Source organism: Sceloporus occidentalis, unplaced genomic scaffold, assembly GCF_023333645.1.
Source record: "Sceloporus occidentalis isolate IW3139 unplaced genomic scaffold, rSceOcc1.0.p SCAF_5, whole genome shotgun sequence".
Lineage (NCBI taxonomy): Eukaryota > Metazoa > Chordata > Lepidosauria > Squamata > Phrynosomatidae > Sceloporus > Sceloporus occidentalis.
In genome coordinates this window covers 139,371,031-139,395,457 of record NW_028316985.1, presented here as the reverse complement: position 1 = coordinate 139,395,457, position 24,427 = coordinate 139,371,031, and the positions used below count along the sequence as shown (strand labels likewise).

The following is a 24,427-nucleotide window of genomic DNA, read 5'->3' as shown; positions in this document are numbered from 1 at the left end:
CATTCAGTGGAAGAGATTATTTAATTACATGCTTACCTTTCTGTAAAACCAATAGGCATTAAATGTGTTTTACTTTGGATAATAATAACCCTGCTTAGTAATTCCCTGTCTCTGGTAGAATTCAAAGACATAGCCATGCTAGCGTGGAACATCAGTATGCAAAAAGATCTTGTAGCACTTTTGAGTGCTGAAAGGAAGAATTTGGCAGCATGATCTCTTGTAGACTTGAGCCTGGTAGGATAGTTTCCATTCAGGTAGGTTTAACAACTTAATTATGATGTGGGGTGGATCTGAAAAAAGGGCTCAAGATGGTGAGTTGAATTGCAACTACACATCATTAAAGCATATACAAACCACCAAGAAAACTGGAATTTGGGGCATTCATACAAGCCAAGCTGCATAACTAGCAAAGTCTAAAATGAGCCATTTTTTCACCTAATGGTCAAAAGTTGGGTCACACAGAAGACAGCATTCCAGTACAGAGCAAGGCAAGCTCAGCTACAAATAGAATATTATATGGGAGCTCCATTGATTCTCAGGGCATGGATTTGGAAGAGTGTGTGTGAGAAAGCACTTCCTGCTGCAATGAGAAACATAAAACAGGACACAAACTTTGTTTACTAATATTATTTAAAAATTGATATACCATGGTATTGTGGTACTGAACAAGCTGTGCACCAAAGTAAATAGGAATCAACACTATTTGAATGGTTCTGATGAAAGTATGTATACACATCCTAATACATTTTACTTAGCTACAAACTGATCTTTTATCCAATAAGGATATCATTGGCACCACGATATTGTAGTGCCAGGAGATCTGTTTATAATCAGCACTGAACAGCTAATTTTGATTTGAAACAGCAGTTCAAGGGATTCCTGAAGGAAAGAAATGCTGAAAAAGGAAACTTTCCAAGAAGTTCCCGTACATATTTAAGTGGCAGATCAGCATATCCGCTTGATCACAAATTTGTTTTCATTTATGTCTGAAAGTCATCCCTTTGTCAGATGACATAATATCACAGTCTTGCAAACACTGGGCTCAAACTGGAGGATAAGAAGGGTTTGCATATATCTGCTTGGGGCACAGAGAACATATGAGAATGAGGCAAAACGTATTCAAGCTGGCCCTTCAGATAATTCAATGTTTAAAATATGCAATTACTTAGGGTGTTGCCTTAAGGCAAAAGAGAGGTGTCTTGGCTGTTAATGGTTTTGTGTTTCCAAACACAAGACCCCACCGTTTTGTCTCCACCAACATTGGTGGATGTTATGTGAGACCTGCATACCTACCAAGGATACATTAAGCCTGTATCTTGGGACCTGTAGCAGCTGTCATCTGCCATGCCACTAGGCCAGTGAATCCACTATTTGAAAGATAGAGCTCAGCATCTTGAATAGCTTCTTTATAGTTTGAACTAAAACCTACAGCAGGTTCACCACTGCACTGACATGGGAGCCACTGGATTCCATTGCTTGGAACTGGATTGTGATCACTCTAAACCTCACAGTTTAAAAGAGGGCTTTCGACAATTGTGGGAAGGGAGCATTCAGGGCTTAAATTGGGGGTGTGTGTCTCATTTTGTTGGCCCTGAAACTCCCACCAATGAAGTCTCCTTTTTTGGCATTTTTTAAACAGAGGCTGGATGGTCATCTGTCGGGGGTATTTGACTGTGTATTCCTGCATGGCAGAGATCTAGATTTGATGGCCCTTGAGGTCTCTTCAAACTCTGATTCAATGTTTTGGGCCAAAATATTTAAACCACCATTTGACAACTTTGATCCTCTTGCACCCCAGTACCTCAAACCCCAGTTGTTGTTGTTGTTGGGCCAGAAATCAAAACCAGAATTAATGTTCCACTTGCTAATTATTATTATTATTATTTCCAATTTGGCCTGCTGTGACCTTTGGAGTTACTCACTCTAACTTAAAAACATCTTACCAAATTTTGGGATTTCCATGGTTCTTTTTGAATGACTAGATAATTTGTATACTTAGGTATCATTTTGTGCCAAGTAAAAAAACAGATGAAGGACTCAGGTCAAAAGGCTACCCTCAGAACAGAATAAGGAGAAACAGAGTAGTCCCCAATCAGAAAGAGGGTCAGGCAAGGATGCATGCTATCACCTGTTTGTTCAACTTGTGCATCAACAATCTAAAATATGCAGATGACACTATGCTGCTAGAAGAACACAACATAGATTTGGAGCAACTACTAAGACAGGCTTACAGCTGAACATTAAGAAAACAAAAATGAAGATCAGAGAGGATTTACATGAATTCAGTGTAGATGACAAGGAAATAGAAATAGTTAAAGATCCAAATGATCTTCAATCAGTCATTGATCAGAATGGGCATTGCACTCAAGAAATCAGAAGAAGACTAGGACTGGGAAGGGCAGCTATGAAAGAACTAGACAAGATCCTGAAGTGCAAAGATAGAACACTGAACACGAAAGCTAGGATTGTCCATGCCACCATATTTCCCATCACTATGAATGGGCTGGATGGTGAAAAGAGAACAAACTTATTTGAAATGTGGTGCTGGAAAACAATTCTGTGGACACCTGGGATGGCTAACAAGACAAACAAATGGGTCCTGGATCAAATCAAGTCTGAACTCTCCCTAGAAGCCAGGTTTACTAAAGAGAGGCTGTCCTACTTCAGCCACATCAGGAGAAGACCTGACTCAGTGGCAAAACCAAGAATGCTGGAAAAGGTGGCAGGCAGCAGGGAGGGAGACAGGAAGGCTGCACACCAGCCTCAGTCAAGGCACCCAGGGCCCTGAGTCTGCAGAACCTGAGCAGGGCCCCTTGGCGGTCTCTCCTTAACAAGGAAAGCTCTGCTGCCACCATAGAGAGCAGTTCCCAGAATTCCACAGCACTGAAGCATGGCAGTTAAAGTGGAGTTATACCAGATTATTTCTGCAATGTGGATGCAGCTCCGGGGATTCTCCTGACTGAGCCCAAGCCTTTCTCCCTTGCTCTGCCCAGCTCTCTCCTCAGCCTTTCCTCTTCTGAGCATCTCCTCTTCCTCCTCCTCCTCTTCTTCTTTCCCCTACTCTTTTAACTTCCTTTCCCTCTTTTTCCATTTCCTTTTCCTCTTTCCTCCTCCTCCTCCTCCTCTTTTCCTTATTCTCTTCTTCCTCCTCCTCCTCTTCCTCCCCCTCTTCCCCCTCCTTTCCCCCCTCTTCTCTTTCCTCCTCTTCCTCTCCTGGGCTCCCAGGGAAGGAAGGCGGGCCTCCTGGTCTGTTAGGGCTGAGGCGGGGCCAGAGAAGCAGCGGCTGGAGCCAGCTCTCCAAAGGCACGTTCCCACCAGGAGTAGCTCCCCAGGAAGAAGAAGAAGAGCAGCAGCAGAAGGAGGAGGAGGAGGAGGAGGAGGAGGAGGAGGAGGAGGAGGAGAGCTGGGAGCGGGCGAGACTAGCCAGAGGCAGCAGCAGCAGCAGCCCAGCCAGGGTGCCTTTCGTGCTGGAGATTGGCAAAGGCAGGCTGCGGGTGAGTGGGAGCCCAGGGTGCCCCCAGGAGGGCCTTGGGGGCCGGGGGGAGGGCTTGGCAGCAGGCTGCCTTCCTTAGGGGAAACCTCCCCCTTTCCCCGGCTGAGTCTGGTCTCAGAGAAAAGGGCTCTGCCCCCGCCCTTCTGTAGCCATTGCATGCCCTCTCTTTGGAGAATGCATTTTAACAGTGGGTTCATGGGGGTTTTAATTGTGTGTCTGTGTGTCTATTTGTGTGGTCTCTTCAACATGCTGCATCCCACCTCCAGCCTTCTAGTATTATTATTATTATTATTATTATTATTGTGTGCCTTCAAGTCTTAGGGTGACGCTATCCTGGGGCTTTTCCTTGGCAAGGTTTGTTCAGGGGAGGTTTGCCCCTTTGCCTCCTTCTTCTCCTGAGGCTGAGAGAGTGTGACTCGGTCGCCCAAGGTCACCCCAGGGGGTTTCTGTGGCCGAGCTGGGACTCGAATCCAGGGCTCCAGGGTCCTAGTCCAACACTCAAACCATCGCCACTGGCTTTCTATCAACATCATCATCATCATCTTATTATTATTATTATTATTCCAGCCAGCTGGGGCAAAGGAGGACACTGGACATATTATAATATTATTAAATAATAATAATACTAACAACATCAACTATTATTATTATTATTCCAGGCAGCTGGGGCAAATGGGGACCATGGACATATTATAATATTTTATTATTATTATTATTCTATTCAGCTGTGGCAAAAGGGGACCCTAGACATATTATAATATTATTAAACAACAACCACGACAACCACTATTATTATTATTATTATTATTCCAGCCGGCTGGGGCAATTGGGGACCTTGGACCTGTTATAATATTATTAAATAACTATTATTATTATTATTATTATTCCAGCCGGCTGGGGCAATTGGGGACCTTGGACCTGTTATAATATTATTAAATAACTATTATTATTATTATTATTATTCCAGCCAGCTGGGGCAAAAGGGGACCCTAGACAGCACAAGGTGGAGCAAAGGGGAATGGGAGGGATTCAGGTTGACTCACACTTGATGCACACCAATCCCACCCACCTCCGCAATAGTGGTACTATCTCTGCCTATTTGTCTCTTCTCTCTCTTTTTAGCCTAAACCTGTGTGTATCCCCCCCTCTTCTCCCCTTCATGGTTTTGTGCCCCTCCCTACTTCTGGGGTCCTGACTGGTTTCACCCAGTGCATCCCTTTCCCACTGGTCATATTCCACCTGGAGGACTGATAGAAAGCCCCTTGATTTGCTTCCACCTTCTCAACACCTTGACAAGTTCCTCAACCCAACTCCCTTTTCCTGGGTGGTTTCTGGAACCTCCACCAAAGACCCTCCAAGGTGGATTTCCTCAAGGCTGACTCCAGAGTCTGGAATTGGAGAGGGCTGGGTGGTCCTTTTCTCCTCAGTCAGGGGCTTCCACCTTTCGGAAGGAAGGAAGGACGGACAGACGGACGGACCCTTCCCGCCATGTCCTTCTGCTGGGCCTCCAGTTCCCAGTCAGAAATGCACCCCAGAGTGTCCACACTGGACAAGCAATCTGATTTGGCAGCACTTTTAACTGCCATGGTTCCATATTTATGGGAATTCAGCAAATTGTCATTTGTATTTTTAAATGAGTGTGGAAAGTAAAATGAGAGGACTAAAAGTGAGGAAAGGGAAGAGTAAAATCATTTGCGGATGATATTGTGATTATACTGGATGAGCTCTTGGTAAGTGTAGAAGCTGTTGTGCAATATATATACACACACACACACACACACACTCTGTGTGTGTGTGTGTGTGTGTGTGTGTGTGTGTGTGTGAGAAAGAATATGGAGAATTTTGCAGGCTTTCAAATAAAGGTAGATAAGCCTAAACTATTAACCAAAACTACGACAAGAGAAGAGAAAGAAGAACTGAAAAGAAGAATGGGTTTTGAAATGGTCAAGAGAATAAAATATTGAGATATAACTATAGCTTCAAACAACCGTCAGTTATTGGGGAACAATTATATGAGAGTATGGGACGAGATTAAAAGGGAATAAAGAGATGGAAGAGCCTCAATCTATCTCCAATGAGTAGAATAGCTATAATTCAAATGGGTTCATGGGTTTTTAATTGTGTGTGTGTGTGTGTGTGTGTTTTAACATGCTACAACTGCCTCCAGCCCTGAGGAGAGGTGGGAAAGAAATAAAATTATTACTATTATTATTACTATTATTGTTATTATTATTATTATTATTATTAGCCTTCAAGTCAGGCCTGGCTTACGGTGACCCTATCCTGGGGTTTTCTTGGCAGTATTTGTTCAGGGGAGGTTTGCCCTTACCATCTTCCTCTGAGGCTGAGACAGTGTCACTTGCCCAAGGTCACCCAGTGGGTTTCAATGGCTGAACATGGATTCGAACCCTGATCTCCAGAGTCCTAGTCCAACACTCAAACCACTACACCGCATACTGGAGAGTATACACCGTATATACTCTAATACACCATGTATTGGATAATATATATGGCCTTATTGTCATGGTTTGAGTATTGGACTACAACTCTGGAGACCAGGGTTTGAATACCGGCTGAGCCATGAAACCCACTGGGTGACTTTAGGCAAGTCACAGTCTCTCAGTCTCAGAGGATGGCAATGGCAATTCCCCTCTGAAGAAACTTACCAAGAAAACACCATGACTGAAAGCACCCAACAACAGTGCGTACGTGCCTTCAAGTCACCTGCCAACTTCTTGCAACCCCATGGATTTCATAGGGCTTCATCTGAAATGAAGCCTACAGCACCTGATATTTCATTGGTTGTCTCCCATCCAAGTGCTAACCAGGACTTACCCTGCTTAGTTACTCAGAGATGACTCTACCAGTTCCTTCCTTGACTCTGAGCCTACAGCACTACACACACACACACACACACACACACACACACACGACCTTGTGAGGTGAGTGAGGGTCAAAGAGACTGACCCAGAGACTGGCCCAGTGAGATTCCTGGATGGGCAGGAATTTCAATCTCCAGTCTTAAATTTGGGATTCCTAACCACAACACCATACTGTGATCAAGCATTGTGATCAAGCAACAATTTAAAGTGATATCACGTGAAAGAAGCAGTTATAAATCAGAACTAGCCATTCAAAAGAGAAATGGAGCAGGGAAAAAGGGCACATTCTCAAGTGCTCTTAATAATAAAGGGAAATGAAAAGGAGAAAGCACAACACTCTAAAATAAGGTCTCCTCTCCCCTCGGTGTAGAAGGGTAAAAACGTGCTGTCCTTTTCTCCAGGGAAAAGGAAGTCCACAGTTCAGAGTTGTGAAAAGCTTCGCCTTCAGATATTTATGCATCAGAAAGCTGTTAAAAGTGTTAGAATAAGGCAAGCCTGGTTTATTTCTGATTAGTCCGCAGCTCTAGCTGAGAGTGCAATTTACCAGCTGAGAAAAGGCACAGAACAAGTTTAGGAAAACCCTCCCTACCAGTCCTTCCTCCTCTGAATTCTGCACTTGGCTCTGAAATATATCTTTTATTCAGGCTGCATCATTAAACATCCAACATACAGGTGAATTCCAAGCATTAGTACTCAATTCCCCTTTTCGTAATGTCAAGAAATGCCATAATTGTTCTCTAAACCTTGAAATGTAGTGTGCAATCTAGACAAGAAGAGTTGTACTTGGCAAAATGCTGCATGTTTTCAACTGTGATTTTATATCCTGTTGCAGTGGTGTTTTCAGCGAGCCAAGACAAAGAGTTTGTATTGAACCCAACCCCAATTGGTGTATTATATCTCTCCTCTCCTTTAGTATGCTGTTGTCTTTGGAAAGATGTATTAGTGGCAGAGTGAAAGCAAGGAGTTAGGAATATATTACTTTCTCAGTTGCTTAGTGTGTCAATGGATTGCTGGATGGGTGGCCAGAATTCAGGCTTAGGAAGGACTTCTCTATTGTTTCTGGTGTTGTACTGGCTATTTGAATTCACAGTTGCTATGGAGTGGGGTGGGGAGCTAATGGTTCTAATGCTGTCTTTGCCTTTTCAGGCCGTAGTTGTTCCTAAGGTGAAAGTGACAAAGGTTTCAAGAGTAAGCTAAAAGTTCCTTCCCTTCTCAGCTGATTCTACCCATTTTTAATTCAGTATGAAACCATTCTTAATGTTCCTTTAATATGGTTTGCTGTTAATTTTCTGTCAACATTATTGAGTGATTATATATGTGAAAGACACTGTGGACCAATACATTTATAGTAAAAACATTCCTGAGCCTTCCTTATCATGTGCATCTGACAGAGTGGGTTCGGTCCACAAAAGCTTTAGTACAATGCTTTCTATGAATATTAAGATGCCAGCATAAAACCTTTGTGACTTTGTTATACCGTCTTTGCGGGCTGCCATTTGCTGGCTTTTGCATGTGTGTTATTTTACGTTTTGACAGGCACTGTAATGTTCATAGAGAGAACAAAGCTTTTTGCCTTAAAATACTCTGCTTTGTAAAATCAGAACAATGTGGCATAGAATTATGCTAATAAGAAATATTCGTGAGAAATTTTAAAGGACCAGCAAAGTAACATTGTAATGTCTGTAACTCCCTAATTCATGGAAGGAACAAGTCAAGTTGTTTCAGGGGTTTTTTTTAAAACAAAAAATAAGAACAATTAATATCCATGTGCGATAAAGGTGTTATGGCTGATATTATTTTCCTAGCTGTCTGTATTCATAGAAGAGACATCACCAGTTCTGATTTATTTCTTCAGTAGGATCACCATGCTAACAGCTGCCTGATCTCTTGATTCTTTCTTTCTTTCTTTCTTTCTTTCTTTCTTTCTTTCTTATTTCTTTCTTTCTCTTTTTTGCATCAACAACACTTTTAGCTCCCACACAGCAACCCTTCTACTGTTGTTTAGTTAGAATAATGAAGATCAAGCTTGGAATGTTTCAGATTTTATTGTCTGTCTGTAGAATTCAGCATTGTGAATTCAGAATGGGAAATGGGTCATTAATTATTTTTGTAACCAAAATGGTCAGTAGTGGTTTTCATGAGTAGCTATAAAAATGTAGAAAATATAGAGGAGTGGGACAAATGACTTAAACCAAATGGTGCTGCCTCATTTTATGTTTTGTAAACTGATGCCAACAGCTCTTGTAGAGATAAAAGCTTCTGCAAACATGGCTTCTTATATAAGCTGCTGTTTCAGATGGACTAAGATAAAACATTTTAAAAAACAAATAAATAAAATGTCTTCAAGAAATTGTAATATCTATTTTCATATCTACTATCTATCTAATGATTCGATAGCTATACATTATATTTCTAATTTTTCAAAGTTATTTTAACTCTCCCTCCCCCCCCCCCCCCCACAGCCACTATTTAACTTTATTCCTCCAAATTGTATGCATTGATTCTGGAGCTTCAGGCCCTGAGATCATGTTCTTGTCAATCATGAGAAGACCAGAAAGACTGCTAATGAAAGATAGGATGAGATGCTCTAACAGCTGAGTTGATCATTATTTTTAAGAGCAGAGTAACCAAAGAAATCCTTTCAATCTACAGTCCCAGGAGGGAAGGAAAAGAGACACGAAAGTGGAAAGGGGTCATTGGATGATTATATCATGATGATTCTTTGTGGTTTAATTCATATGATAGTAGAATATGCAAGTAATGGTTGTGCAATAATGAAAAAAATATCAGGATATAATGCAGCTGAGTGGACTTGCAATGGCTTATAATTAACAATTGTTTGAGGCCTTTTCCTCTTTAATAAAAATATTGTTTTATTTTATTCAATGTCAATGGCATTAGCTGGGAGACAATCCATGAGAAACCATGCTTCTCCTACATCACAATAATTCATTGCAATGGTATTTAAAGACACAAAGTCCACTCACTTCTTCCTGTTTCTCTTAGCCCCTTTTCATATTGACCCCTGTTTGATGTAACCTCAAATAATTCTTGTACAACTGATGCAGAAACCAAGGTCCAAAACACACTGCAAAAATAATTCAATTTGAGACCGCTTTAACTGCCCTGGCTCAGTGCTAGGGAATCCTGGATTGTAGTTTATTTTGGCACCAGAGCTCTCTGACAGAGAAGGCTAAATGTCTCACAAAACTACAGTTTCCAGAGTTTCCTAGCATAGAGCCAGGGCAGTTAAAGCAGTCCCAAATTGGATTGTTTCTGCCGTGTGTTTTGGGCCCTAGTGATCTCTGGCTTTATTAAAGCCTCTTTACAGTGTTTCAGAAGACATTGCTTGGAATCTCAAAGCTGTAAAATTCTATCTTCACACCAGTCCCAAATCTGCATGGTTGGGAGTTGATATCATTGAAATTAAAAGGCCTTAGGGCCTTTTGATACCAGTATATAAATTCAGTTCATAGTGGGATTTTGGAATGAGTTTTGGGCTGATGGGCCATCCCAAAATAGATGCAGCATTGCATCACAACATATTTACCTCATCCATATTATCCATCCAGTTCTTTCAGTGGCAAAGGCTTAAATACCCTAAAGGTACCAGATGCCTTCTGATTTTGGAATCTAAGCAGGGTCAGCCCTGATTAGTACTTGAATGGGATACTACCAATGTATACTAGGTACTGTAGGTTACATTTCAGAGGAAATAGCTGGTAAACTGCCTCTGAGTATTCCTTGTCTAAGAAAATCCTGTAAAATTCCTGGTGTTACCATAAGTTGATAGGTGACTTGAAGGCATACAGACATGCACACACCTCTCAGTAGCATACAGAAAGAATCTTGTTTATAGAACATATAATAGAATCATAGAACCATAGAATTGAAAGAGACTGCAAGTGCCACCTAGTCCAATCCCCTGTCATGCAGGAACTTAAAATCAAAGCATCCCTGACAGATGGCCATCCAGTCTCTGCTTAAAAACCTCCAAAGAAGGAGACTCCACCACACTCCAAGGGAGTGTCTTCCTCTGTCAAACAGCCCTTGCTGTAAGGACGTTCTTCCTAATGTTTAGGTGGAATCTCTTTTCCTTTAGTTTGAACCCACTGTTCCATGTTCTATTTCCTGGAGCAGCAGAAAACAAGCTTGCTCCATCGTCAGTGTGACACCCCTTCAAACACTTAAACAGGGCTATCATCTCACCTCTTAACCTTCTCCACGCTAAACATCCCCAGCTCTCTAAGTCATTTCTTATAGGGCATGGTTTCCAGACCATCACCATTTTAATCGTCCTCCTTTGGACACACTCCAGTTTCTCAACATCCTTTTTGAATTGTGGTGCCAGAACTGGACACAGTATTCCAGGGGGGCATGACCAAAGAAGAATAGAGTGCTACTATTACTTCCCTTGATCTAGACACTATACTTCTGTTGATGCAGCCTAGAATTTCATTGGCCTTTTTAGCTATCACATCAGACTGTTGACTCATGTTCAACTTTTGGTCTACTAGGACTCCTAGATCCCTTTTACATGTAGTCTTGTTAAGCCAGGTGTCCCCCATCCTATAGCTATACATTTCATTTTTCTGCCCTAAGTGCAGTACCTTACATTTCTCCCTGTCGAAGTTCATTTTGTTAGCTTTGGCCCAGCTTTCTAGTCTATTCAGGTCATTTTGAATTTTGATCCTGTCCTGGGGTGTTAGCTATTTCTCCCTGCTGCAGTTCATTTTGTAAGTATATATGTATGAATCTTTATATGAAAGCATGCTTCACATCCTGTACCATGCTGTGCATGAAAGGGAATGATAATTTACCCACCCAGCCATGTTTTAGAACCTATAGGCTGAGGCAAATAAACATATGTAGATCAAATCAGTATGTTATATTTATTTTCTTTCAAGTAAGTATGTTTCTGACATTTTCTCTGCAGGAGCAAGTTAATCATAACTGAGTATGAATCGAAGCAATTAAATTAAAAAAAACCAAAATATTTCATGAATATAGATAAGACATTTGTGCCGTCTGTGTCCAGAGACAGTAAATCAAAGTACAGGGTTGTGTTCCTTCCTAAAGAATAGTAACTATATTTGTTTTGAAATTATAAGTGTTTTTATAGCAACATAGACACTTGATAGCTGCTGAAGTGTTATATGAACTATGATAAAATCATTCTTCTGAGTTTTCACTCTTGTACAATTGTGGATCCCCCTCCTCCGAAACACAATCTTCATAACTATTGAAGTAAATTTATGAGAGATAAACTAGTGGTGTAGTTACAACTTCTTGGCAATGAAATAAAAGGGGTTATAGAATGCTTTAAATTTTTGAACAGGTTTAATTGCAGCCAAAGTTCCATTCAATTCAGCCAAATTCTTTTTTATGTGAATTACAATAGAAAGGAGTGTGCAGCAATGAAGATGAACATGAAAGGTGAAGAGAAAAATAGTACTGTATTATGCTTCCATATTTTGAAAAGCAGGGGATAGTAATCATGGACAGTTTTTGAAAAAAATATGCAACAAAACATTTACAGCTATTTCTTCACCTTTTGCTATCAGCTGTTATGCTAAAGTTCCTAGGTACTTCCAGAAGAAAATAATTCAGTTTTATCATGGCGGATCCTAAAAGGGGAAAAAATTGCTCTGTGTATTTATGCATGGGTGTATTTATGTACATATATACAGTTCTTTGCTGATACAAAGTGTCCTCTTGTTCTGATGTGTCCACTGAAAGAAATTAAGGATGCAATTGTTATGTTGATAAAATTTGGGTTAAAAATTCTACTTGCCCAGTTTAGTAAAGAAGCTTTTAGAGTACACTTCCTAAATGCTATAAAATAATATTTATGAAGAGGTTACTGTCTTTGTCTTTATTGTCATTCCCATGAATTCAGGGTATTTAATAGCATTGTAATGGATATGGTAGCATGGAACAAGGTTTGAATATCTTTGGCTACTACTGGTCCTTATTTAAGCTACACACTTGTTTTTCACAGAATGCTATTCATTGGGGGGGGGGGGATCTGAAACCCATTACCCCATAGAATCTGTATCAAGAAACGGGAAAAGGAGACAGTTTTGAATATAGGCAGCAAGAGAACCAGTTTGAGTTTGGGAATTGATATCTTAAAAGGCTAAAGCCTCATCTGCACTACAGAAGTAATGCAGTTTGACACTGCTTTAACTGCCATGTCTCAGTGCTGTGGAATTCTGGGATTTGCCACAACAAATTTAAAAATACCCAGAATTCCATAGTAATGAGGCATGACCAAGTGGTATCAAATTGCATTATTTCTGCAGTGCAGATGAGGCCCAAGTCTTTGGAAAGTCCTGCTGCTTTTGTCCACTGGTGTTCCTTCACATGCCTGCTCCTCACCCATCCCATTACTACATGTATTTAAATAAACTCATCATTAAAAAGCACAACACCTATGTAGTACTTTGGCTTCATAACATAACTGACCTAGTACAAGTTTGTATGCTGCCTGGTTTATCTTATTGCTTGGAGAATTGGAGAATATAGAACAGTGTTAAATATGAATACATATTTATATTCAGAGAATCAGTGAATTTTCTTTGTTTTTTTAAAGGCATTCTGTGCAAGAGAATGGCAGTATTTCAACTACATTAAAAGAACCTTTTTGTTAAAAACCATTTGTTTATAATGCAAGTAGGTTAGTTCTTGAACAAAATTGATGGCATCTCCCAAGTAATGAAGAAGTGTTTCACATAATTACAATTATATTTTAGTGGGGTTTTTTTTTTTTTAGGTTTTTGCTTAATACTGTGACTTTTATGAACTACCCAACTCTGCACTTGATACAGATTGTTTTGAGTTGGGTAGTTTCCTAGAGTTGGTTAGGCAATTTCACAGACTGTATAGCTCTTTATTCCCAAGGTCTGATTCCACGACTGAGTCTGTGGGGGGAAAGTAATTGGAAGCTATCTGTCTGAGCTGAAATTGGTGCCAAACAGTTACTGGTAGGGTAGAAAGCTATGAAATTTTAAAGCAATTTGTTGAGGTGCCATAAACATTACTAGCCAGTTTAGACCTCTCTGAAAAGATGAGTCTGTTTTGTTTTTGCTTTTTAGAGGTTTCCACTGATGCTTATAATCACTGACCCAATTCCAAAGCAAGCTGAAAGGATTTGCATTCTCTTGTATCTACAGTAGTATATGCTCATATGGCTATTCTTGGTTGTCAAACACAGGTATAAAATTAGTCAGAAGACTTGACTTAAAGCAGTAATCTTAAAAAATAATTACATAAACATCAAATTGTATGTATAAAGTATGGAAATGCTTAATCCTAGAGGCAAACCTGACTAGATTTTTTTTCTCCAGTTGAACTGCTATTCCTATTCATTTGACATATACCTCTAACTAAAATTCTTTAATAATTCTAATGTTTCTTTTCATGACATCTTAATGGATCCTAATAGTTGATATGCTAGATTCTCCTCCAATCTTTTTTATTTGTGGGGGGGGGGTATGTTAAAACTGACCAGAAATAAAGAAATAGCAGGGTGGATTCAGTAATCAATTTTTTACAGAGCTGGATGCTGTAGACTACACCACACCTAGAACACTGGACAAAAAAATCTTTTAGAACAAAAGAGGTAACATTTAATTGGAGGCAAGCAGGCAGGAATCTCAGTCTGTGGTTCACTTTCTTAAATATGTCCATGAGTTAACCTGGATCAATTGGAAACTCAGCATATTGTTAGGGTGGTGTCACAGATGGTATTTTGTTGATATTTTAAAGTAACATTATTTTCTTTAAAAAAAGGAATACATAACAGGTATAAATTAGTAATCATGACCATACTAATGCATCCCAAATCATCAGGTGATACAAATCTCCTCTGTCCTGAGCATCCTATATATTTACATACCTGGATTTTTGTGTTAAACAATTTGTGTTAGTATTATTTAGTTTTTATGAAATAAAGTGTTGAAATAAAAATAATAACTAAAAACAGACCAAAGTCATAAGACCTTTATCTTGCTACTGTCTAGTCTCCCACTGTAATGTCTTAAAAATCATTTGTATGGGAAGAGATTCCTACAATGTGTAAGAATCCTCAAAATTTAGGAAATATATATAGCCTTACCATAGGTCGGAAATGATTGAACACACAAAACAACAACAGCCTTTCTCTTATTTGAACCTTTCATTTCTATATATTCTGTAAATAGCCAATTTTCTTTCATAAAATTCTTTCTTGCACTTACTTGGATATCAGGTTTCTGTGGCTAAACCTGGCTTGCAATTCCCACTCTGCAATTTATGCCCAAGGGAAACTTTTTTTGCCTCAAGGAATTTTTTTTGTGTGAGAGAGGTGACAAAGAGGAAGAAAGATCTGGGATCACAGCACTCTGAATACATCGTTTGGGTTCCCCGATTTCTCAGACACCAACATGTCCAAATCTGAGCCAGTCTCTTAAGGACACGCTAATATGACAAGACAGTCATAGTGGTGAATTTTGAAATGCTGATGCTCACCATGACAGTTCCATAGCAGCTCCCCAAAGAACTGTCCAAAAATGCAAGCAGAGTTTGGCCTGTATCAACAAACACGTTCTAGCAGTTTCATCTGCACCAGGAATAGCTCCTTTGTAAAGGTAATGGGTTTGAAATGTTCATTGAAGACCAAGCCATGTTTGCAACCTGACAAAGATAGTTCACAATTGGTGGGACATTCCATTGTCTCTCTAGCTATTGTGAGGATTGCAGTTAAAATTAAAGGAAAGAAGGAAGCTTAAGGGGAATGGAAGATGATGGTATCACCTCTGCTAATCAACATGGCTTGGTGTTTTGAATCTGCAAGCTTTGGCTCTGCTATCTCACTGGCTATTGCCTTGTTCACATACCAACCCAGCTTGTTTTGTTAACAGTAAAAGGAGGATGTGGAAGACGGGCAATAATACTTACTAGTTTGATTTTGTTAGCAAGCTGGTGTAGTGGTTTGAGTGATGGGCTCTGGAGACCAGGGTTTGAATCCCCACTTGGCCATGGAAACCCACTGGGTTACCTTGGGCATGCCATAGTCTCTCAGTCTCAAAGGAAGGCAAAGCCCACTCTGGACCATTCTTGCCAAGAAAATCCTGTGTTAGGTTCATCTTGGGATTGCTATAAGTTGGAAATGACTGGAAGGCACACAAGCACAACAAGGCAAACTGGTAAATGAGAGTTACTGGAGGTAATTTTCAACCTTGCCACAAACATCTTTTTTCACTATTAGAGTGACACACAGTGCCCTTAGTATTGTATGTGTATAGGGTAGACTCTACCTGACAGAGAGATAAAAATAAACTTTTGTCTGGCACTGGGACATATAATTTGGCCCTTATTTTCTTTAGCTTTAGGACAATATTGCAAAATAATATTTCTATAGAAACAAAGCTAAGTGATCATATAGAAGGTGCAGTGTCAATCATAATGTCACTGCTTTTAAAGAAAGATGGATTTAAAAAAAACTAAAATTAAAATGATCAGGATTGCTCATGTATGCAGTAAATAGAGGGATGCAGTTTAAAAACAGTCATACTTGAATTATTCTATGCACTGAATCTAAAACACATTGATTGCTTCCTGGCCTAGACAAAGCAAATAGTAATTAGATAATATCTTTCCAAGCCAAAGGCTTCCATTGACTACAGATGATTAATATAGTTAATAATATGCCCTTTGGGAAAGAAGAGCATTGCTGTATATCTGTGTAAATGCAGTCTGATTTAGCAAGATCTTCCTCACACGCTTTTGCTGAAAATATTTTGCAATGCTAAAGTGTTCAAGTATTGTTCAATGTAAGATGGCTGAGGAAGATTTAGATGGTGGTCTTATATTTCTGTATCCATTAATTAAAACCTCAAGTATACAATGACTACACAGATGGAGATAACTGAATCATGATAGAACATAAGTAGCTTTCATATATTTGAGAATTTCAGTACAACACAAACAGGAACAAAAGATAGTGTGGTGCGAACAAAGTGGATTGGGTGAATCCCTAGTCTACGGTAACATTTATACACACACTGTTACTCTGTGTAAGACTTAGCAACACATAAATGGGTGTGATGAAACAAACCCATGTGATTGGTGAAAAGAGAGAGGAAGTGCAATATCATCCCTCAACTGCTTGTACCAGAAATGTGTACAGAATATATATATATTTGAGGCCACTGGAGATGTAGGGCATCTAATGATGCCTTTTTATATTCTTCAAGCAAAAAAAGTACATTAAGCATTTATTGGGGAACTGATTTCCTTGTTTTTTGTTTTGAATGCTAAATTGCTGTTGACTCCTTGTAAGTCTTCTCCTGATTTAGTATTTGTAATTTGTTTTAAATATTGTTTTATTCATAATTTTTTGAGATTTTTCCATCCAGTCTAGTTGAGTTGGAAGCTGGATATTATCTCTCATAACTGAATAGCTAACTAGCTTGACAAAACAAATAAGATTGTGGGAGAAGGTGGTCTTTCAAGTACCTGCACACCAGGCCATAGAGGCATTAAAGATAAGTGCAAGCACCTTGTATGCAACTGGGAAACTAATTGGCAACCCACAGTAAAACTTTGTTTATGCTTCCTGTGGCTGATACTGGCAAAGGACCTACCATAGCTGTTGAACTGTTGTACAGTTGTGTTACAAAGGTATATGTATACCTCTTGTTCTAGAGGGGAAGGGGTCACTAATTCTTACTCTGTTCTCAAAATGTTAGCCTCAAGGACTTTGTATCAAAAATGCATGCACAAGCGTAGTCTTATTCTAAATTATTACAAAATTCTCCAAATGCCAAACAACACATACACAATTGGAGATGTGATTGGATCTCAACATAATTTTCATTTTTAATGAACAGTAGCTGTGTTTGAATTATATTGGAGCTGAGGCCCTGGGAGAGGAGTGCTAAATCCCTCCCACATGCTGTTTTAACCCCCTGGTACTTTTAATCTGGCAGAGTTTTTTTCCTTCTTCCCCTGTGCTGTTGGTCTATGCCAGTGCTTCTCAATTATTTTCTGTCATGCCCCCGCTAGGAAGAAGAAAACATTTTGCGCCCCCTGCGCGACTGTAAATAGTATCATTTGTCTATAAAATTGTTATAAGTACACCTCTGCATAACAGAGCCTCGTGCACCCCTTTACGGAGCCTCGCGCCCCCCCTGGGGGGCCCGCCCCACTATTTGAGAAAGGCTGGTCTATGCCAATGTAGAGCTCCCTGTGACTACTTTGAACTAAAAATGAAAATGTTGGAAGATTTAATCAAAAATCTGCTGCAGTCATGTGCCATTTTGTCTCAGTCCTCCCCTTCCAACTGGTGAAGTGTTCTGCTTGGGATATTTATATTATAGTAATTATATTTACCTTTACAGGTAATTATATTTACCTTTGTCTACCATTGTTAATATGACAAAAGTATTATCTATAATACCAGTGTTATTACACTGTATGGTTCAGCTGCTAGAATGAGATAAAATTTTGGAATGCACATTTTACTGCAGAATTACTGGTTGATTTATGCTGAAATATATGTTCTCCAGTTTATTCGTCACATCTTGAAATGCAAATATTCTAGACAATGATTGTGTGTTTGTGTCTGTGTGCACATTTATATACTTTTTCACCATGGATTCATTTTAGGAGTAATTGGAAGCCAGTGGAAAATATTTGCCATCCTAAATCAAATAGTAACACTCTCACATCTCTAATGTTATGTGTGGAATTTTGTCTTTTTAATGAAACAGTATTGTGCAGCTTTGGCAACTTCTCCTGTTGTCACACTGATGCACTGCAAGCCATGTAGCCTATAAACAGGATTTTAAAATTCTCTGTCTAGCATGTTGTGGGAGCTAATTGTTCAAACAGTTTGAAATAATATTTTTTTCTGTGAAACAATGACTTCTCCATTGCCCCTCAGCACTTGCAAAAACATTGTCTGCTTTATTTCAGTAAGGATTATTGCATAGCAAATATGTTTTTAAAATCCATCATGTTCTGACTCAAGTTCAAGCAGGCAGGCAGGTTCAGATAGGCTCAGTCAGTGTGATGTGTCATTTCTTTCTATCTGTCTCTGTTTTCCTCTCCTTCCCCACCCCTTTTCCCTAGAAAAATTCCCAAACCCCAAATGTAATAATTGTCAAGATCCAGAATTACCAGATATACTTTTTTGTTAAAAAAAAAATTCTGGTGTTTTTGTTGTTGTTCTATTCTGATTTGGATTGTGACAGTGACATTACTAAGGTTGGTGTCACCTGGTGTGGGACAGGGACTGCCTTACCCGTCTCCTCCCAGAGCACCAGAAGTTGGGTCTTTAGGACACTGGATATATCCATGTTTCTGCTGTGATTCCTGGAGACATGTAATCAAATAATAATCTTCAGACAATGATAACCATGTAAGCCCAGACTCCAGATTTCTGGAAATTAATTTTCCTCCTAATATGTAATTAAATAAGTACCTACAGAACATATCTTGTTCACATTGCAAAACTACTAAGTAAGCATGAAATGAGGAGGATGTTGTGTCACTGAATTTTAAGAGTGCAAATTAACCTCCAGTTAACCATTAAAAATAGTTTTGACATGTTCCATATGGAAAAATTGTGGCATCAATAGAATGGTCACAATGAAAACTGAGTCTCTAAGAGGTCTTGAATTTTGCTTCTCTTCTAATTTTTGGAGGTATCTTGTCTTTTTTGTAGAAAGTTTCTTTACGTTGGTGTCTTAATAGCATTTAAATAGGAAAACACATAGTTCAGATGGAAGCCTTTGCTGTGCCATACTGTAATAAAGAAGTACTGAGCCTGAGATCTAAAATTTGTTTCTATGCTTAGGCATTTGATGACTACAAAGCAAAATGGTGTGACAAAAAACATCAACATAGAGAAGTGATACGTAGGAACAGTAAATGCCATGGGCACAATACAAGCCATATTATTTAAAACAAACACTCATGCTATAATGTCATGGAGTACTTTTTTGATGAATTCAGACTTGCAAAATGTTAAGTCAGAAACAAATCTTTGCCACATGCTTCATTTCTTCCAGCTCTTCAGCCATTTTGTTTTCTTTTGTGACATTATACCATGTTGTATCTATGACTAGAAGAAAATAAATTCATTCAAAATGTGATGCTAGGGTAGAGTTTTACTAGAAATGACTAGTAAATGGGTAAACTAGTGAACTCTCCCTAGAAAACCAAAAGGATTAAACTGAGGGTATCATAGTTTGGACATGGCATGAAGCAATACAACCAATTAGAAAAGGTGGTAGTGCTTGGTAAGGTGGAAAGTAGAAGGAAAAGAGGAACATTGCTACACTGCATTACATGTGGCTAGACTCCAGGGCTGTGCACACCAGGGGGAAAGGCTAGCTTGGGAGCGGAGTTGGAGCATAGCGTCAATATGATGCACATCCCGGTTCTGCCCCCAGGGTGGCATGACGCCGTGCACCACACCACACAGCGCTCAGCATCACAGAGCTCCTCTGGGACTGCGTCTACACAATGCAGCACCAAAGGAGTTCTGTAAAGCCGCAGCGCTGCAGCTATCATGCCCTTTGTAGGGCACAAAAAGGAACCACTTTTTGCACCCTACAAAGCCCAGATTGGGGCCATGACATGTGATTGCCATGCCCCCAAAATGGCTTTAAAAGGGGTGGCTGCAGGCTGTCCCTTAGGGACAACCTGCACAACCCCCTCTGTCAAGGAAGCTACAGCTCTGAATCTGCAAAATCTTAATAGGGTGGCTAATAACAGATGTCTTGGAAGTTAACCTGACAGTGCAATTAACAACAAGTGTCTATGAGTTATTTATGTCTTGTGGTATTTTCTGATGTAACCAAAGGAATTAAAGAACATTGCCTCTTGCTAATAATTGAAGAGTTGCTCAACCTCTTGGGTAGTGTGCTATTTCTTATTGCTGCATCTAGTCTTTATTCCAATTCAATATATTATAATTTTATGAAAATTCCTAGCATTTCAGACCCAACTTTCCTATCTTACAAATATATTATAGATACAATTTAATTAAAGCTACCATATATTTCTGGCTCTGGTATGCAGAATATTTATTTGTATAGATATTTGCATGTAGCAAAGTGGTAGTTAATTAAGTTTGCACTTCTGTCATTTTCATGTGCTCTCTGTCTCAATGAGATTTTGCTGCTCTCAGCCGCAAATACTGTATATATTGCTTTCCAGCCACTTTATGAAAATAAACAGGCAAAATATTGCATGGCAGTGGGTTGGACTGGATGGCCCTTGTGGTCTCTTCCAACTCTGCAATTCTGTGATTCTTGCAAGAGGTGCAACTATCTTAGCAGCTATGGGGACAGTTACAGGCAAGATAGATTTTCATCAAAGGAAATCCTGTGTTTTAATGTGTGATTTATTTTAATGGAGTGCCAACCATATCTAGCTAAAATAATAAACCATGGCTCATAACAGTTACAAATACCAGCCATAAATTTTGAAAAGAAGATGCAACAATTTTTCTTGCACCCACCTTAACAGAACTTGGAAAAGTTACTGCAGGCTATGTATCTTTGTAATAAAGTTGTCTGGCCTCTGGACTGTTTATGTAATACTTGTTGCCCAGAAAGATTCAACTAGTTTGGTTCTGCTTCATTGTTCCAGGAATAACTCTCAGTTACCTGGCAACTAAAATAACCTTTGGCGAACTTTTTTTTTTTTGAGGTAGTAGTCACAATGTACCAACTAGCTTCTTTTTTCAGAGTAGACTTATTTCTGTGATACAAGAACAGTGCACATTTTGTCTCTGTGGGCTGTCCCTTTTTTTGTTGAACTGGGAAGGTAATTTGGTAGTCAACAATGATTCAGTTCCATTTAGGAGAAGTTGTTATTTATTTCAGGGGTCATCTCCAAAGACTGCCATTTCCATAATTCCTCACAATTGACTGTGTTGGCTAGGGGTGATAGAAGTTATAGTCCATAAACATCTGGAGGCCACAGTTGCTCACCTCTGACTTGTGTGGGAAATGCTGTTTTACATTCACCTTGCTTGCTTTTGCTCTTACTTGTTGCAGACCAAAACCTGACAAGGTGAATTAACCTTTCTAGTGTATTCATTACAAAAGATATTAACTTTGCAGAGAGGATTGGACCAAAGACTTTTCTGTTATTCTGTGTACACTACATTTCATAGAATCATGGAATCATAGAATAGAATTTGAAGAGACCATAAGGGCCATAGAGTCCAACCCCTGCTATACAGGAAGAGACAATTAAAACATTCCCAACCGAAGGCTGTCCAGCCTCTATGTAAAAAGCTCCAAATAAGGTGACTCCTCCACTCTCTAATTCAGCTCTTACCATCAGGAAGTTCTTCCTAATATTTACATGAGATCTCTTTTCAATGTAGCTTAAAATGTGTTGCTTCATCTTCTAGTCTCTGGAGAACCATAAAAAAAGCTTGCTCCATCTTCAATATGACACGGTTATTATGTCACCCCTTACCCTCCTCTTCTCTAGGTTAAACATTCCCAGCTTCCTAAATTGCTCCTCATGGTTTCCAGACCTTTCACCATTTTGGTCACCCCCCTCTAGTTCACTAGCTTCTCAACATCCTTTTTGAATTGTGTTGCCCAGAACTGGACACAATATTCCAGCTGTGGTCTGACCAAAACAGAATAGAATGGCACTATTACTTACTCAGTTTAGACACTGTACTCTTATTGATGCAGCCTAGAATTGCATTGGCTTTCTTAGCTGCTGTATCACATTGCTGACTCGTGTTCAGCCTGTGATCCACTAAGACTCCTAGACCCTTTTGGCATGTACTGCCATCAAGCCAGGTTTCACCCATCCTATATTTGTGCATTTCATTTTTACTGCCCAAGTGTAATACCCTAGATTCCAGTTGGAATTCATTTTGTTAGTTTTGGCCCAGCTTACTAAACTGTTAAAGTAATTTTGAATTCTGATTCTGTCCTCTGGGGTATTTGTAATCCCTCCTAATTTAGTGTCATCTGCATATTTCATAAGCATACCCTCTATTCTACCATCCAAGTCATTGATAAAGATGTTGAATAGCACTGAACCAAGGACAGAACTCTGTGGCACCTGGCTTGTTCCTCCAGGATGAAGAGGAGCCATTGTTGAGTACCCTTTGGGTTTGGTCAGTCAATTAATTACAAGACCATCTAGCAGTCTCACTCTCTAGCCCACATTTTACTGGCTTGTTTGTAAGGATATCATGGGGGACTTTGTCAAAGGCCTTACTGAAATCAAGATACTCTAGTCTACATTCACATATTCCCTTCATCTTCCAAGCTTGTGAGACTTTAAAAAGAGAGAGAGAGAGCGAGATAAGATTAGTTTGGCATGACCCCTTTCTGAAAAACCTATGTTAACTTTCAGTAATCACAGAATTCCTTTCTAAGTGTTTAAAGACTGTCTGTTTAATGACCTGCTATAGAATCTTTCCTGGTATTAATGTCCATCCTATTAACCAGATCACCACTATTGGTTAGGATCAGATTGAAAATAGCTGATTCTCGAATTGTCTCTTCCATCTAATGGCAATGAAATTGACCGCAAGGCAAGTGTACACCTGTGAACAGATCCATGACTTCAGTCATGGAAGCCAAGTTGAAAGCATCTGGGTAAAAATTAAGGGGGACAGAAACAAGAAGGATGTTTTGACAGAGTTTGATTTCCAACAAATACAGCGCGCCTGTGTTATACACGGGTGTGCTTTACGTGGCTTTCAGCATACACTGAAAGCCATGCTGGGAGAAGGGGCGGCGCATCCCATAAGAAATAATGGGGTATGCACCCTTGCCACTGCACCACCACGTGCGTGAGCCCCATTCATTTAAATGGGGCTGGAGCATAGGCAGAATTTCCTTTATGCAGGGGAGTCCAGAACAGATCCCCCGCATAAAGAAAGGGCAGACTGTATCAGGATTGTTAAAATCCCCCATTACTACTACATCTCTCCTTTCTGAATTGTGGCCATCTGTTCCAGGAAGGTATCATCCGAGTCCTCAATTTGGTTTAGTGGTCTGTTCTTGTTTCTGTCCCCCTTAATTTTTACCCAGATGCTTTCAACTTGATTGAAGTCATGGATCTGTTCACAGGTATACACATCCTTAATATATAATGCTACTCCACCTCCCTTTCTGTTTTGTCTGTTTCTTTGAAATAGGTTATACCGCTCTGCTACCACGTTCCAGTCATGAGACTCATCCCACCAGGTTCCAGTAGTGACTGTTATATTGTATTTGCTTTGCTGTGCTAAGAGTTCAAGTTCATACTGTTTATTTTCCACACTCTGTACATTAGTATAGAGACATCTAAGACCATGAGCCTTCCTCCTGCTGTTGGGTTCTTGTGCTATTTGCCTTATTCTCTGTATATCATTTGGGCGATTATTCCAGTGTTATACAGAGAACAAGCAAAATAATACGTTTCACCATGTGCACTACATTTCTCTTTAGTTCATTGTTGTTTAATTTTCTTAGCATCTATCCAAGCAGAGAATAATATTGAGTGAAAATGAAAAAAATAATTAAATAAAAAATAAATTAATGCATGTACATATATTGCATTTTGTTGTTTAGTTTATTTAAATCATGCATGGCATCTCAGAAACCACTTGTATAGGCTGAAGAATAAATAAAATTGAGGGAAATGATTTCGCTATAACTGATTTTATAATAAAAAGATACATATAAAGTTACTAATAAAATAATACCAATTTTCTGTGTTTCAAATGTATTGCTGCATTATCAGTGACATTATAAGAATTGTGGCCAAGTGTTACCCTGATTTTGATGAAGTCGCTGATACCAGCCCTACAAATATTGTTGGACTGCAGTTCCCATCACTCCTAGCTAACATAGCATGTAAGAAAGGATAGGGGAAGCTGTAGTCTAATAACACATGTGGAGGTCAAATACCACCATCCCTAGCCTAATATTAGCATTGGTATTATACATTAGTTCCCAGAATAATCTTGTGCGAAAAATATAAAAGAAATGTAGGTAGTTAGCTTATTATTTTATATGCTATAGAAATC

General features: G+C 39.4%; 1 protein-coding gene across 2 annotated transcripts in view; it reads left to right on the top strand.

Annotated features, from left to right (window-relative positions):
* The first annotated feature begins 3,381 nt into the window (after positions 1 to 3,381).
* GUCY1A1 (guanylate cyclase 1 soluble subunit alpha 1) overlaps positions 3,382 to 24,427 on the top strand; it is a 47,724-nt gene continuing 26,678 nt past the window's right edge. For both annotated transcript variants that reach the window (XM_089525624.1, XM_089525625.1), the window contains exon 1: positions 3,382 to 3,494. The gene's annotated coding sequence lies outside the window, so the exon portion shown is untranslated. The remainder of the gene's footprint in view (positions 3,495 to 24,427) is intronic.